General features: G+C 38.2%; 1 pseudogene; it reads right to left on the bottom strand.

The window, feature by feature from the left end:
- Nucleotides 1-280: 280 nt before the first annotated feature.
- Nucleotides 281-670, bottom strand: LOC102489610 (transcription factor BTF3 homolog 4 pseudogene; annotated as a pseudogene).
- Between the last annotated feature and the right edge of the window lie 5187 nt (nucleotides 671-5857).

Here is a 5857-nt window from a genome sequence, read left to right as displayed (position 1 = left end):
AGATCCTGGGAGGAAGTTCAAAACGCAAAATCAAATGATCAAAAAATGCTGAACAAACAGCATTATTAATATACAAAATATTTATATTACTGAACTAGTAACAGGTGATGTTCTCCGTGTCTGTAAAACTTTGGAACCACATAACTGATTTGTTAAATCTAGTCCATGCCAGCTTCCAGAACCAGAAAAGATTTTAGTTAGCTTCGTTCTTTGATGCCTTATCAAAGTTTTCTACAACATCTGGAACATCGTCATCCTCTTCATAGATGTCATCTGGTTTTTATGCTTTGCTATCCAAGACTTGTGTTGGGAACTGTTCAGCTAATTTCTCAAGACTTGTTAAACTGTCTGCACCAAGCTGACTTAATATTCCAAGAAGCATTTCTGTGATTGGTTTGTCTTCTGCATGACCAGTAATTGCAAACGTATTAGCGGAGAGGGAAGCTTGGACTTTGGGATTGTTGAAATGAATAACTGGCCCACCATCCTTAATCATATTCACCTCTTTGATACCAGCTTTATTATTCACAGCCAGTTTTTTTAAAGAACTCTTAAGTTGTTTGTCATCAGCTGTATCTGTTCTGTAGACCACCTTATTCTTTCTGCAAGCTGTACCCTTTCCGCCTTTCCAGACCTGGGCCTGAAGTTTGGCTAACTTTTCTTGATTCATGCTATTGGTAAATCTAAAGCAGGGAGGGTCCTCCAACACCAGCATGCAGAAAGAACAAGATGGCTGAGTCAGCGGAGACAGAGAAAGATAACCGCGGAAGCGGGAGCGGGGCCCACGTGACCTGTATATCCAATTTCTTAGCAGTTTTGCATGCATCTCAAATGCAACACACCAAAATAAAACTCTTGATATTTCCCAGGGCTTGATAAAGAGACAAGAACATCAAACTTAGACATAAAGCACCAACACAGTAGGGGAACCTCCCAATAACTTAAAAAAAAAAAAAAGAAAAAAAGAAGTTTTGTGCCAGAGAGACACAAAGACAGAAAGGGAAGGTAAAAAAGCACCTTTCCATGGATAACTAACATGTAGCAATCCCTTCTCCTCCATCTCTTTCTTGTTTTGGAATTTTGGTCACACATGGACACATACTGGGGTGTTTTTCAAGCCACTGGACCCAGGACTCAAACTACAAAGTGGGTCAGGTAAGATCCAGCCGCTTTAACTACCAAGTCACGGGCTGCCACTCTCCAATAACTTTTCAATGAAATAATTTAATAGTTTTAAATAAACCATTTAAGTAGTCATCAATTTAAAACTTTACACTTACGTAAGAAACAAGGGTTGTTTTGTTTTACATTTAGAGAGAGAAGGTAATGTAATAATTTTTTAATTTTTTGGAGAGGTTTTTGCTATAGGGTATGTGCTCTCACCAGAAAGACAGAGAGAGATAGAGGGATAGAAAGAGAGAAATCACCCCCAGGGGGGATGGTCACGCCACAATCCCTTCTCCATTCTCCTCTCGGGATCTTGGGCACGCACGCACACGCATCGGCATGAGTTTAAGCCACCAGGTCTGGGACTTGAACCACAGTCGACTACATGGGAGTTCAGCGACATAGCTATTATGCTAACTGCTGGTCCCAATGCAATGTTTTTTATTGTGTAAGTTCTCTGAAGAGGCTAATCAATCCCTATCCTTGCCCACTTTTCCACATATCAGTAAATGCATCACACTATCATCCATTCAGTGTCATCTTTGATAACCTCCTTGATTTTCCATATTCGATCTGTGAGCAAATCTTGGCATATGGCTTCCAAAAATACCTCAGTCCATGTGCTGTTCTTTACCACTGCCACCAACATCCACTTGTAATCTCTCATCTGACCTACTTCAAGGAACTTCCTTACAGCATGTTCCTCTTCCACATTTGCTTTATTTTAATGTATTCTGCACTCAATAGGCAGGGTGTCTTATTAAAAATGTGTAATGTTGTACTGGCTCCTTGCTTGATGGTTAAAAGAGCTGGATCTCACATGGCCAACCTCGCAGTTAAAGATCCCAGCCCCAGGAACTTGAAAAACATGTTGGGTGCATGAGCGTGCATGCCTAAAATCCCAACAGGATGGTAAAATGGAATAGAAGGGATTGAAGCATGACTATGCCCCATTAAGGCTTACTTTCTCTCTGGTGAGCACAGACATCCTCTGGCAAAAAAAAAAAAAAAAAGTCATAATGTTACACCATTTGCTAAACACTACTTAATGATTTTTTGGTGTTCTTCCAGTAAATTTCAACTCCATTCATAGCCTTTTCTGCTCTCCCTACCCTGGTCACAGCAATTTTTCAAATAACACCCTGGACACCGACTCAGATTCCAGTCCTTTCTTGCTCTTTTCATCATTTGGTCTCTGCATTTTTTCAATGATGTATCGTCAGAAATCGTCTAATCAGAATATACCTACTAGTCTATCACATCTCCCTGTTTGCTGTCACAATTTGTAATTTTTTGTTTCTTTCATTTGTTTCCTTTTCAAATATCTTTATACTATCCTGTAAGCTGAGTGAGATCAGAAGCCTTATTTGTTTTCTTGACTTTGTGTTTCCCTGTGTCTGACACATGGTGGTGGCTTGAAAAATGAATGGTGGATTAATGGATTGTACCCATAATTACAATCACGACTCATCCCAATCCATGACAATAGGTGATTCTTCCACTTTCTCTCTCATCAAAAGAAACAACTCTTAAAATCTTGGGCACTAGACTGAGTCATGACTCATTTGAGTTTGATCACAGAATCCAATAGAGAATCGAGCTTGTAGCCTGCTTTTAGTCAATGCCAATGGAAAGAAAGAATAAATGAACAAGTCACTCTGGTCTTCTATTTCCTCATCAATATAATGAGGAGGAAAATAATTTTAAAATTCTTTTTAGCTCTAAATTTTTATTATTTTTGTTGTTGTTGTTAGAGAAATTTTTTGGGGGAGGGGCAGAGGTTTTTGCTATAGGACACATGTGCTCACCAGACAGACAGAGAGAGACAGAGAGACAGAAAGCAAGAAATCACCGCCCAGGGGGGATGGCCATGCCGCAATCCCCTCTCCTCCATTCTCCTCTTGGGATCTTGGGCATGCACGCACACGCGCCCAGCGTGAATTTAAGCCACCGGGTCCGGGACTCGGACCACGGTCGACTATGTGGGAGTCCAGCGACATAGCCATTACGCTAACTGCTGGTCCCTAGAGAAATTTTTAATACAGGGCACATGCACTCACCAAAGAGACAGAGAGAGAGAAAGTAAGAAATCACACACACCCCGCCACAGGGGGAAAATCACACAGCCATCCCTTCTCCATTCTCCTCTTGGGATTTTTGGGCACACATGCCCTGAGTGAGTTTTAAGATGCTGGGTTCAGGACTCGAACTATAATTGACTACGTGGGAGTCCAGTGACGTAACCATTATGCCATCTGCTGGTCCCCTAAGTTCTAAAATTTAAGACTCTTGAAATTCTTACCAAATATTCAAGTGGTGTTCACCTCTTGCAGTAGTTTAGTCACAAGTGTGGGTCCTACTTCTGAAAACTTCCTAGTAGGTTTAGTTGTGGAAGTGGTGTAGAGAGACTATCAGGAATTCATCATAACAATGTTATCTTCCTGTCTTCATTATGTCTGAAAAACTGAGTGGTTTTTTTTGTTGTTGTTGTTGTTTTGGGGGGGTTGCCTAGTCTATAAAAAACGGGGAGTGCTATATGTAATTTACTGTTATTTTATAAACATTGATGAGATCAAGAGGGTCTGATAGTATAATCCACATGAACACTTAATAAAGTTTATGCTACAAAATATATCTCCTATAAAAATACATATATACTACCATTTACATATGTAAATTTTTCATACATACGAATATATACACTATATTTTGTGTTGTCGAAGTCACAGGAGACATTTCCAACATGAAAATAAGAAAAACTGACCTTTCACCTTCTATCACAATTCTGAAGAAAGTGCATCACAGAGAACTTTGCAAAATAGTAAAAGCATAGATTTGGCCTAACTATGTACCATTTCTCTTTTTCTAGTCTAAATATGGTACATTAAGGAAGGTGGGTAAGTTGACAAAATTCAGTAAGAATTTAACAGCCTCTGATGCATACTAATCCAGGCTTGCTCAGAATTAATATTTTAACATCTATGGAATTTTTTATTCAGCTTTAGTAAATCTATTTGATATTTTAAAATTCAGTCACTCACTAAATACGACATGGCATTTAGACTTAATTTCAGTCCCTCTCTACATGGTGAATATTTACTCCAAATGGCCTACCGTGTTGAATAAAGATTATCTTCTGAGACATTGTAAAGCCTTTCACTAATGTCGACTGAATGAGTGGTCAAGTGCTAAACCATAGAAATTATCCATTTGAAGCTGGGAAAACACAACCGAAGATGGAATAAGCTTGGTAATCATTTTGACAAGGATGAAATTGAAGGCAGATACCTTGCTTAATCCAGTGAACCAAATGTGAAGAAGTGTGGTAAAGATGCTACCTTTTGGCACCGAACTCCACCAGTACTCCTGTCTGGGTTGGAGGAAATGGAACCACCAGAAGCAGCCTCACTCCATGTGGTGGTCTGTACTCAGCTAAGCATTGAATGAGCTGGCACCCACTCCCTACTTGGGCACAGGCGCAGATCTAAAATCTGCTCTTAGGCACAGATGCATTGGCACAAAATATGTCCTCAGGATCAGGAACTGGGATTTTTTGGCTACATTTGCATAATATGTCATTCCAACAAAGTGATTGAAACTGCGGGGGGAGGCAAATTTGATAAAATGCAGCAAGCAGAGGAGAAAAAAATTCAGACATTGTTGGCATCAGACCCACAGTTTTAAGGAGAAAACAAATACTTTATATTGAAATGTCTGAAAGAATGTATGCCAAACTGTTAATAGTCATCTCTTTGAGAAAAGATTACTATTTTTTAATTGCACTTTTCTATAATTTTGATTTATATGAATATGTATTACTTATATGATCAGGAAAAATAAAAATAATTGAAAAGCAGAAAAAAATGCTTAATTTATTCACCCACAATCAATCCTCAGATCTTTATTTCTTGACCACTGAAAAGGAAATTTTGAATTTCTCTCTTTTTTTAATTTAAATTTATTTATTCGCATTCATTCTCTGTACATCATTACAGCATACAAAATGACATTTTCCATCCAGGGTACACTGTATATTGTCTCAATCAAGCACATCAACAAACATGCTATTGTCAGCAAATAATTTTCCATTTCTTGTTTTCTGTATGTTTTGCTTTTTTTCCCCCATCCTTGATTCCTTACCTCTTACCCTCTGCCATCTCCCACTCTCCTCCCACACTGCCTCTGGTATCTATGTTTGCTTTCTATACTGTTTTCCCCTCACATTTTATTGAATTACTAAAGACCTTAATTAATCTAAATATTTTCATAGCAAACACAGCTGATATATACATTTCCATGAACACAAGTCTAACTTGAGGCATCTTATAAAGTAGCACCTAGCTGGGGCTATATATAAAGCTAGAATCTAGTAACAAGTGCACTGTAATTTTCTTCTGAAACATTTTTAAAATTAATTAATTAATTTACATTGATTCCCTAAGCATCATCACAGCCTACAAAATGTGATTTCCCATCCAGAATATACTGCATAGTGACTTAATCATGCATATTATTATTAAAAAAATTTCCATTTCTAGTTCCTAGAATTATTTTTACCCCTCTTTCTGATCCTCTGTCCTTTCCCACCCTCTTCTCACACTATCTCTGGTATCTACAATTGTCTTCCATTCTTTTCCTATCCTCATTGTATTGATCACACAATTTCTTACATAATCTAACTACTTTCAAT

The sequence above is a fragment of the Tupaia chinensis genome, unplaced genomic scaffold (genome assembly GCF_000334495.1).
Source record: "Tupaia chinensis unplaced genomic scaffold, TupChi_1.0 Scaffold143593_1, whole genome shotgun sequence".
NCBI classification, from domain to species: domain Eukaryota; kingdom Metazoa; phylum Chordata; class Mammalia; order Scandentia; family Tupaiidae; genus Tupaia; species Tupaia belangeri.
Note: the sequence above shows the minus strand (reverse complement) of the source record. Positions and strands in the feature narration are given on the sequence as shown.